General features: G+C 36.1%; 1 protein-coding gene across 6 annotated transcripts in view; it reads left to right on the top strand.

The window, feature by feature from the left end:
- LOC135082902 (A disintegrin and metalloproteinase with thrombospondin motifs like) overlaps window positions 1-12,287 on the top strand; it is a 186,565-nt gene that overhangs the window by 157,471 nt on the left and 16,807 nt on the right. The gene's annotated exons all lie outside the window — the stretch shown is intronic.

The raw sequence follows: 12,287 nt of genomic DNA, 5'->3' as shown, positions 1-12,287 counted from the left end.
CAATGGTATTTCTAAAATAAATGTTATCTGATCCTGTTTCATATAAGATTTTACACAAATAGTTTCTTCTAAATTTAACAAATTACTTTCCGTAGGCTGGTAAACTAAATTGGCAGAGTTTGAAATTAACTTTAAATGATACAATAATTCTGTAGAGTTTACAATTGCTTGGTGTAAAATGGATACTCTACTTAATGCTAATGCTGTTTCTATTTCACTTAATCTTATAAATATTGTACGGAAACTACTTATGAATATGTTATACACTCCTAGTATGTATGTAGAAAAAGTCCAATCGTTTTGTGTGGACGTTATGTTTTGCAATAGGCTTTCAACTCGTTTCAAGCGTTCATCAATAATAATAGAGTTGTTATTTATTTGCTCTGAAATATTTATGAAACTGTCGAACATTTTTGAGACCAGGGTAATTTTTTTAGATATTATCTTTAGTTGAAGGGCCAGCGCCTGCGTCCCTATCATTAGCAGAAGGCACCACCTGCGGAGGGCGTTTAATGTTTTTAATAGGCACTTTGGTAGTCCTATCACCTACTTTAATTGGTAAGATGTTTCGCTTGGCTTTGCCTACAACCTTTGCTTTTACATAACGTGGTTTGTCTTTGCTTTTACGCTTATTTACATCTTTTGCAAATATTATGTTTCCTTCGGAAAACTCTATGTCTGTTTCACCACCTTTCTTTTCCCTAATGGTTTCCTTTTTGGCTGTCGTTTTCTGAGCTATGTATTTATATAAGTGCTTTGTACGTTTCGCATGATCTTGAACTAATTGCTGATAATATTGCTTTTCGAAATTGATTCTAAATGGACTGTCTGAATCTGTATGACCAAAAACTACCTCAAATGGTGTTAACTCAGTTACAGAGTGGATGGTGTGGTTATATGCCATTACTGAATATGTCATAACTGATGCGGCATCTGTACATCGTCTTTCGTATTTAGCCAATCTATAGATCTCTATAATTGTCGAGTGAAAGCGTTCGATAAGTCCCATAGAATTAGGGTTATTTGGGGTTCCGATGTGAAGTTCAACTTTATGTAAATTTAGAAATTCTTTCATGAGTTCGTTATTAAATTCGGTTCCTGGATCTGAGCTTATACGTTTTGGAATTCCGTAGAATGAGAAATATTTCATAAGTGCTCTAGTAACGTCTGATGTTGATTTGCTAGGTATCTCTATTGCTTGTCCTAATTTGCTGAAGGCGTCAATTAGGGTTAAATATGTGATTCCTTCAATACTGAAGAGATCAATGAAAATTTCCTGAAATGGGGAATCTTGAGTTTTAGTTAATTGCAAAAATGGTTTTATGGGTTTCCTATCGTATTTCATTTTACGGCAGGCTTCGCAAGCGTTAATGATTGCGGAAACTGTTTGTTGCATGTTAGGCCAAAAATGATTTCTACGAATTCTAATCAATGTTTCCTTAATACCACGGTGGCATGTTTTTCCTTCATGGTATTGGATAACTATTGCTTTTTGTTCACCCTCGTCTTCTATGTAATTTACCCGTTCTGTACACTCGTAAAACTGAACTACATCTTTCTTAAAAAGTTTAATAATTACGTCTGTGAAAATTCGTCTAAGTTGATCTGATTCAAAATAAATGAAATACTTTGTTTTAGGTTTGATGTATTCTTTTAAAAACTGTTTTACTAATTCTGCATTATTATCAGGTAAATGTACTTCAAGAACCTTTTGCTTATCGCGTGAAAGGTTTTTGACTGAAAGTTCATTATCGAATCGTTCAAAGACTAATATTTGATTAGGTTTGTTATCGATTGCTTCGTTTAAGATTGGGATGCCTTGTGATTCGGTATCTTTTGCGGAATGAATAGTTTGTGAGTTATTTGATTGTTCATCGACACAGTCTGAATTATTTGACGACGGAATCGGATATTCTGAACCTAATTGTCTACTTCCTTCTGAGGATGTAGAGTCGGAAATTACTATTGTACTTCCTGATGATAATTTTTCTATTTTCTTTACTACTTTATCAACATGTTTTTGAATACGTTTTTCCTTTTTGCTAACATTTACTTTCATGGACTGATTATCTGAATCAAGAGCATTTACTTTTATGCGGGATAACGCGTCTGCGTTTGCGTTTTGTTTATTGATTGATTCATTACGGTAATTAGCGGTTGCACTAGGCATTCTAACGTTGTCTGTGAATTTTTTGTAATTTAAAATGATTGGAATGCATGCAGTTTTAGTTTTGAGGACTCTATTTTTAATGTCGATTAATGCTTCCAATTGTTCCAATAAATCTTGTCCAATTACACCATCGTACCATTTGTGTACGTCATATAAATAAAATTTGTGGTATTTTCTGCATTTAAAAGTTGGAAAAAGGGGAATTTCTATGGTTTTGTTGTGCGTACTTGACGCGTGTGTACTCACAACTTGGAACGGTTCATTTTTTATGAATTTACTGAAATACTGATAGCCAATACGCGGACTGAAGAACGAACGCATGCTGCCAGTGTCGATCATCATGCGAGCATCCAGTTCCGGTAGGTAAATATATGGTAATGTTAATTCCGGATCGCAATTAATGTTTATCTGTTCTGTTCTTTGATGGAGGCTGTTTCGTGAAAATCCTGTTGGAATTCAGTTTCCTGGGTTTCCTCGGGAGTTTCCTCGAAATCAGGGTAATACTGTTCGCTGTACATGTTATTATATTCATCTATAGGGTATTCACAATAATATTGATCGTAATAGGACTGTTCTGATTCGTCGTAGTTCAGATCATTTAAGTTTGTTTCATTTACATTGTTTGGTTTTGTAGCCGTACGCATAGACACGTCGGTCAGCTGCATACGTGGCGGCTGGACTTGTTGGGCTTGCTGAGCACCAAACTGTAGCTTATAGCCGAATTGAGGCGGTTTGTAACCGAATTGCTGAGGAGGATGTCTATAGCCAAACTGCTGGGGCGGTCTATATCCGAACTGCTGTGGAGGCCTGTAGCCGAACTGCTGCGGCGGCCTGAAACCTGGTTGATGCGGAGGCTTGAAATAGCCGAATTGTTGTAAAGGTTTATTTCCATATTGCTGGAAGGGTTTGTAGCCTTGATTAGGCGGAAGGCCAAATTTAAATTGTGGAGGAATTATCGGTTTGAAAGCATTAGAGCTGACAAAATGAGGCTGATTGCCTGAAAATTTCTGTTGAGTTGGCGTAAACGAATTGTTAGGTTTGGGTTGCGAATGCATTTTGCTTCGCATGTTATATTGGTCCATAAAGTTTACTTCCTCGAGCACAATCGAGAGGGCGGCTTCCAAAGTGGACGGTGCCTTTAGTCTCACAATGCGCACAAGGTTTTTTGGTAAATTATAGAGAAAAACGTTTAACGCGGTGTTGTTGTATATGGTGATTTTGGCGTGACGGATTGACTCGTCTGCTATGGTGTTTACTTTGGATATAAGCATTGACCTGGTTGATTGCACGCGGTTGCAAAAGTCTGTGTACGATTCATTCGATCTGATTTTTAGTGATTCTAATTCAATATTAATGCATGCCTCACTACGCGGGTCTCCAAAATGTTGTGTCAGAATTTCTTTAAGTTCCGACCAGTTTGTTAAATTTTCTTGTTCTGATAACAGTGCTGCTGCATTTTCTGTAAGGCGGCTAGTGATAGCGTGGTACACGTATAAATCTTGCTCAACCCCACCTCTATATCTCGATATAACATACTCACATTTTTTAAGGAACAAATTTAGATGTTTTTTGTCACCATTAAAAAATGGAATTAATCTGAGCATCTCGTTGGGTATTGGCGTGATTTGTACGGATTCGATTTGTGGTGAAGCCATTTTACTGAATTTAAATTTATTAATTGATATGCGCCAGTCAGAATTTGTAACAGTACTTTACACAATATTCACAATTAAAAAAACACGTAGTGATTACCGTGTAAAACACACAATAAAATACACAATAAAATACACAGTAAAAATAAGAGTAGTTCTTAATTTAATTGTTCAATTTCGAGAGACAATTAACTTAAAAACTTTAATAATTTTTACTTTACACAATAAACTTATTTAATTCAATTTAATATTCAATTTATTTACTTTATTTCACTTTATTTACTTTATTTCAATTTATTTACTTTATTTCAATTTATTTACTTTATTTCAATTTATTTACTTTGTTTCAATATTTAATTCACTTAAATCTAAACGAAAAGTGTTAACGATAAAGTTTTATGACGAAAACACAAAATGCGATACCCTGGGAGAAGTTCTATCCCGGAGTAGCAATATTTCCCTACGATTTAAAAAGCATGAAAAATACACAGAGGATAAGGAGTGGAAGGATTGGCGAAAAGTTCTACTCACCAACCGACCGTTCTCTGCATACTCGTTCCACCCGTACTTCGATGACAAATTTATTTGGTTCGGCGGATTTATTAGTTTCCCGTAGTATCACGAATTTAAACGGCGGATTTTGACACCAATCGCGTAAACTTTAGGAAAACTTGCAGTAATAAATCCGAACGGCTGCGCCAGTCAGATTTCGGGAGCGGGGTGGAAGCTTTTTAAAAAGGATTATATTTAATTAAACTAAGTGATCACGTCCTCGCCGAGTTGGAGGCGATTTAATAATGATTTAATATTGTGGCCGATCGCAGTCGTCCAGTACGGTGTTTACAATTTAGTTCTGCTGACACATCTCTTATGTGAATAACAATTCTACGAATGCTTACACTGTAGAGTGGAAAGTGATGACTTATCTTGTTTAGTCTAGAGCAGAGGGAGCTGACGGATGCATAACTAGATAAACGTGTCATGGTGGACTTATGCTACTACTAGAATATAGCCATGAACTTGGAAACACGTGATGCATAAGTTAGAAATATGCGCATACGCACGGGAAAGGTGACACTGCCTAATGATGCAACAAAAACTTTATTTTTGTTATTTTCTTCATGAAAAGTTCAAGAATCTCTTAAATTTTTCGGCATAATCCCGATACTCACCCATTCGTAATGAGCAAGGGCGAATTTAAACTTTGGAACCCTCTTCAAAAAAATTGACGATTTAATTAATTACTTCAAATATAAAGCTACTAGTTAAAAAGAAAAAGACTTTCATATTTAAATAGAATTAAGTTTTCCTTAATTAATTACGTATTCGTAGCGATATTTTATTATTATTATTTTCTATTTTATCTACATCGCCAATAAATGCAAAATGGCCGACCGGTCCGACCACAAAATGTCACAGAGGGCATCTTTACGATTATAATCCTAGATGCTAATTGAATACAATTATAAGTCTCCAATCTGTCTGTCCTATACTACAATCAATATGGCGCAGTAACTTCAAGTAATAAGAAAATATAGTTCCAAAATACTGAACTGTCCTATGCATGACATTGACAGTGGGGCGCCACCGTCAATACCGGATCGCTGGTTCCGATTTTTGCTATGTTGGAAACCATATATACTCAACATCAAATAAACCGCACCTTCCGCGACGCGAACTTTAACGATTTTCTTCTGACACAATCATGGTGCCCCAACAATATTGGTGTTATTTGAAAGCCCAATAAATATCCTTAAAGAAAAACACATTTAATTTCTTAATAAATGATTAACACATACCATAAATGTGACTTGAAAAAATACCTCACTTTGGGCCCACCTATGGGATCAATTAGACCAATTTTTATGGTTATAAAACCAAATAATGATCTCACGTGTCCTCTTTAACAGATGGATAGCGATTAATCCCAACTTAACAGTTTTATAGCCATAAAAGTTGGCTCTAGCGTAACTACCTATTTTTTGAAGAAGTGACTCTGGATCCTTCTAAAGACACATTTTTGGGGTAAAAACCTTTCCTTTAATGAAATGAAGGTTAGAACTATGCTTTCAAATGGTGCCAATATTGGTGGGAAGTGGGGAAGCATACGTTTGAAAATGCTTGTCGCGGGAGGTGCGATTTATTTGATGTCGAGTGTAGTTGAACGATGGTAGCGCCCCCCTGTCATTGAGTTTGGTGGGACAGTTCAGCGTGGGTCATCATTATTTACATTATTGGTTGACCATAGATACAGTCAGCGTCAAATGACACCCAAAGTAGCCAAAAAGTTCGCAACACGTCTTTGTTACAGGAAAGAGGTTTTGTTGCCAACTTTTTGATCACTTTGGGTGTCATGAACTATTTGACACTGACTGTATGTATCCTATCCACTACCTCTAAGTTAGATCCATCCACCATAGTGTATCTATTTATTAATATATCTCTGTAAGTAGGTACTGTGTAAACTTTATTACCTTTCAGTACCTACTCGTGCCCTGAAAATTGGCTAAATACTTTAAAGCTTGGGGCCGCTGGGTCAGGAAAGTTCTTGAGTGGCGACCACGAGCCGGAAGACGTAGCGTGGGCAGGCCTCCCACTAGGTGGACCGACGATCTGGTGAAGGTCGGGGGAGGCGCCTGGATGCGAGCGGCGCAGGACCGGTCTTTGTGGAAATCCTTGGGGGAGGCCTTTGTCCAGCAGTGGACGGCTTTCGGCTGAAACGAAAGAACGAACTTTAAAGCTTACCAGATTAGATTTTCTTTGCAACATATTATTATTACCTTTTCAAATTAAACATTAAGATTAGAGAATCTTCAATGATTGTAATTTAGTGCTATTATTGAACAAAAATTGATTATCTACGTGACTATACCTACATAAGCCTATTACAGCAAAATGTCACAGACACTAGTTTAGACTTAGTTCCGTTTAAGATAACCAATGGTTTTCCCTAACGTCTTCGACTTATTATTAACTTTAAAAGTTATCGAATTAAAATCCATCATGACGTCAGCCAAACATGACCTTATGACCCCGTCTGGAAATAGTCAACATTATCGAGAACATTTTTATTAATCCAACCGACTCAATGGATTCAGATTATGTTTTTCATTAATTTATACCTATTATGAACGTACATCTGCATAATTATTGCCTGGTTTTGTTTAAAATTTGCCAATACCTGAGTTTTTTGTTGTTTTCGATTTTATATTAATAGAGAAGACTGGCATAGAGTATAGGTAGTTATAAAGTAGGCGCTTGTTGCTATAATGGTATGGTATATTATTGGTAATACTCGTACTTGCATTTTTTAGAAATAAACAATTATAATGTAGAACAAGTAGATTTTCTTACATTGGACAAATCGATAGATATCCTTGACTTCATTTTACATTGAACTATTTAGTCCATAACCAAGCTAATCTCGTACGTACCTTACTATCCGGGCACCAACTTTAAGTTCCATGTTACGGAACGAAGCTCAAACTTCAATTGAATTACAGATTGCCGGTGATCGGTCTAAATATTGAAATTCAGTCAGTCAAAAGTCTTGCAAAAATCTATGCTTTATTGAATCGACTGCTGGACTAATTCTGTAATAGGTATAATATTGTGATCTACTAAAACTAAATTATTATATTGTCAAAATAGCCCATTACCAACTGCGGCCTAGGTTCCCCTTTACTTGACCACGAAGCGACACCACTAAGCTGTAAAGTGGTTCTACCGTATCCACCTCAGTTGTGTCCAAGTCTGCGCATAATGTCGAATTCGAAATTAAAATTCAAATGACAACAGCGGGCAGAACAAGAGGCGCCAGGAGGTGCTAAGCTAGGATTATCGGTAGTCGGGCACAAATCAAACGAACGTTATACGCCCAGCTCGCACTAAGCGTTTCGACGACTCGTTTATACTGCGAACAGCTAGGGACTGGAATTCGCTGCCTGCTGCTGTATTTCCTGAACACTATAATCCGGGCGTTTTCAAGGCGAGAGTGAATAGGCACTTACAGGGCAGATTATGTACCATCCTAGACTGCATCTCACCAGTGGCGGATTAAGAGTATCCGAGGCCTTAAGCACAGAGCCTGTGTAGGCCCTCTATTGCTTAAATGGAAATGGAAGGAATGGAATGGAAGGTATAAAGTATAAAATGAAAGTTCATCAAAATAGAAAGTGTAGTAGGTAAAATGTAAAACTTAAAACATTATTTTCCTTGCCTTAATCAGAGCAAACGAAGTATGTCTGCCTCAATACACATTAATGCTAAATAATTAAGCTTGTCTGGACGGATTTTTGTTCTTTGCGGGTTTTTTCACCTTTTTAGTTGTGAGAAGGATCGTTCAGCAAAGCAGTTAGTAATCATTAAGCTGTGAAAGATTCTAAACGCAACCACAATGATATTAGTCTTACACTAGCACACTTCTTATGTTTCTCTTCTTTTTTCACATCGCATGTTTATTTTAATATATGTATATGTTACGGTTAATGTGATAAATTGAAAATTATTAATAATAACCGGTTATTATGAATAATTACCGACAGTCGCGGTAAAAGTGATAAATTAATCACATTTAACAGTGATTATTCAATAATTCAACCTTAGTTCTAACAAATGGCAATGCCAGATTTTGTATGGAAAGTGGCGTCTTCTTTTTTTTCGCGCGGCCATCGATCAAACTTTTTTTTTTGATTACAAAATAGTGTAATAAACCAAACTTACTACGGCATGTAAACCTCTAAACTCAGTCTGAACTGAGTTACGAGCATTAGAAGTTTGATGATTTTCATACTAGATTTGCTTTTTGTGCGCAAGTTTTGTAAGAAATTGCAACAAAATATTGCGCTATTTTTTTATTGCGCTGATTCTGCTCCATACTGATGTCTGGAGCCTTTAATGGATGGTATTGTTTGTTTACACATACAATCTCACTAGTTTGTTGCAATTTCTTACAAAACTTTGCGCGCAAAAAACAAATCTAGTATGAAAATCATCAAACTTCTAATGCTCGTAACTCAGTTCAGACTGAGTTTAGAGGTATACATGTCATAGTAAGTTTGATTTATAACACTATTTTGTAATCAAAAAACAAAATTTGGTCGATGGCCGCGCGAAAAAAAAAAGACGCCAATTTCCGGCATTGTCTTTTCATAAAAGAGAACAACATCTTGTGTACGTGCTCGTGTACAGCCAAACTTTTGAACGTTTTGATATCATATATTAATATAATTTGGCATAATGAGTTTGGAATGTTTCTTGCATAATATTACTTTTCCATGATGCCTATAACATAATGTTTTGATTTAAAGAGAAAAATAGGTTAAGGTGCTGCGGGGGTGGCCCTTGGGCCACCCCTAAGCCGCCTATTTAGTTTTATACACACATAAATGACCTCATATTAATCACATTTACCAAATCATGCGGTAATTATTCATAACAACCGGCGATTATTCATAATTTTCACATTTATCACTTTGACCGTAACATATACATTTATAAATATATATGTTACGGCTAAAGATATGTGTGAACATAAACTTAAGATTAGCCGGCTAAACTTAAGTTTATCTGCGAGAAGCAGCTAAAGTTCGATAATATGTTAGTTTGCGTCGTGATATTCCATCTTTAGCCGGCTAATGTGCACATTAGCCAAAACGAAAAGGCTAAAAATGTATTCGATGGGCGCGCCAGGCCGGCGGAGGGCTTGAGAAGGCGGTAGGGATACAACGAATAGCTCCATATTATTTAACAATTGTGACTAGATATTATTGTTTTAAGTAATTAACACTGAACATGTTTTATTTTGTTTTATTTTGTAATTTTAAATACCTACTTACAGAAGATTCTGTAATGACCAAATGGTTCCTTATTATTTTATTTTAATGATAAGGTATGTACCTAGATATTGTTTTAAGTAATTAATATTTTGTTATTGTAATAATTGTAATTTTGAATACCTACATAGGTACATAAAAGTATGTGTAATGAAAATGATTATTTTTTAATAAAGTTTTCGTGTCAAAATAGTCCTTCTACATTTTTAGCCAAGGGCCTGCGGTTACACTTAAGTTTAGCCGGCTAAAGATAGAAGAAACTAACATTAACACCTCGTCAAAGATAAACTTAAGTTTAGCCGGCTAATCTTAAGTTTATGTTCACACCTATCTTTAGCCGTAACATATACACATACAGGGTGTCCCGTAATGCAACGTCAAGCCGGAACTGGGTGTTGAGGCAAGTTATGCTGGTTATCAAAAAAATATAAAAAAAAATCTATGTGTCATTTTGTCAAAATAATAGGCATTTAAAAAAAACAAAAATATCTACTCCCGGTGACGGTCTTTTTACTCGTGTTGCCACAAATCTTCACTTTTTCTAAATTTTTTTTTGTTATGTAACCCTGAATAATGCTTCTGTTTGGAATTTATTGTACCCTTAAGACTCCGCCTTTATCCGAAACTATCCGTAACTTTTGAATCAGTTTCGGTTACGGTTATGGATATTTTTTTTATTTCGGATATCCGATAGTATCGGTTACGGATATCCATAACATTCCTGCTTGGTAAGATGGCCCTCTCCGTTCCGCTCATACTTTTTAAAATGGCTTCTCCACCTCACTTAAGCCAGAACTTTGAACTTGAATTTTTGGCACATTAGAATAATATTTTTTAACCAAGGTAGATAAAGTTAAAAACTGGATTATTTCCAAAAAAACAAAAATTGTCGACAATTACAGCAAGAATTTACCAAGTGTTATACCATTTTGGAATCCTTACTAAATGCGCCAAATTATGACTTCACTTGCCATACTCGCGTAGTACAATTTTTTTTCAGTACAGTCAGTTTAAACTAGGCAAAATTTTTATTTTGAAAATTTTTTTGGGAATAATGTATTTTTTTCATCCAAGCTGGAGCAGCTGGTTTCGTAATTTTGATAACAATTTAGAGAAGCATTATTCAGGGTTACTTAACAAAAAAAAATTTTGGAAAAAGTGAAGATTTGTGGCAACACGAGTAAAAAGACCGTCACCGGGAGTAGATTTTCTTGTTTTTTTTTAAATGCCTATTATTTTGACAAAATGCCACATAGATTGTTTTTTATATTTTTCTGATAAAAAGCATAACTTGCCTCAACACCCAGTTCCGGCTTGACGTTGCATTACGGGACACCCTGTATAGGTACACAATTATTATTATTTTAATACGGGTATTATTTTATTTCGCAAATAAAATAAATATATTTGCCCACGGGCTGGAAGACGTAGCGTGGGCAGGCCTCCTACTAGGTGGACCGACGATCTGGTAAAGGTCGCGGGAAGAGCCTGGATGCGGGCAGCGCAGGACCGTTCATTGTGGAAAACCTTGGGGGAGGCCTTTGTCCAGCAGTGGACGTCATTTGGCTGAAAAGAAGATTATTTTACTATGTAGCATCTTTAACCGCTTGAGTCCCAGACGGCATTAATTAATGTCATAACAATTGATTATCTATTGTGTCTAGATTCGCGGCCTTGAAGGATTAATTTACTATAATTATGTTTATTCAACAAATGTTTGCACATTATTATTATTGTTATATATTTATACTAGCTTTTGCCCGCGTGAAATTTAGTATGTCACAGATCGTCATAAATTATAGCCTATATGTTAATCTGGGTTATAAACAGTAATACTGTAAAGTTTCAAAAAAAGCCGTTCAGTAGTTTTTGCGTGAAAGAGTAACAAACATCCAGACATCCAGACATCCAAACATCCAGACATCATGACATCCAAACTTTCGCATTTATAATATTTATAATATAATATATAATATATAATATTAGTAGGATTTAAACGGCCTTGTTGATATGCAGTTTAGGTTAGTGTCCGTGACTTCCACTCGGCATGGGGCCCACTGAAAACCAGCGTCGTGGCCTTCCCCACCGTGGGCCACGACATATGCTGAGTGGAATCCGATTGCGATGGGCATCGCTGTTGCGACAGGATAGCACTGCTCACTGCTCAGTTCACTTTTTATTTCCTTGTAATATTTATGTGCCATTTCTGTCTTTTTCTCTGTCATATATAAGTGATGTTCATCGTAATAAATTTTTCTTTCTTTCTTTCTTTAAACGCCACTTGTATATTTGGGAAAACGCACTTTACTATATCTACACTATAATATTATAAAGAGGAAAACTTTGTTTGTTTGGTTGTAATGAATCGGCTCAAAAACTACTGGACCGTTTTTAAAAATTCTTTCACCATTTGAAAGCTACATTACTTACAAGTAACATAGGCTAAATCTCGATAAAATGTAGGTATGAAATGAAACGCCTCCAATCTCCATCCTCTGCTGGCGCGCCAGAAGAGGATGGAGGCCCCTGGAGAACAGGGGCCCCAAGCACGTGCTTGTAGTGCTTATACGTTAATCCGCCACTGCATCTCACTTAACACCAGGTGCGATTGCGGTCAAATACCTGCCTTGT

The sequence above is a fragment of the Ostrinia nubilalis genome, chromosome 22 (genome assembly GCF_963855985.1).
Source record: "Ostrinia nubilalis chromosome 22, ilOstNubi1.1, whole genome shotgun sequence".
Taxonomy (NCBI): Eukaryota; Metazoa; Arthropoda; class Insecta; order Lepidoptera; family Crambidae; genus Ostrinia; species Ostrinia nubilalis.
This window is presented reverse-complemented; position numbering and strand designations above follow the sequence as displayed.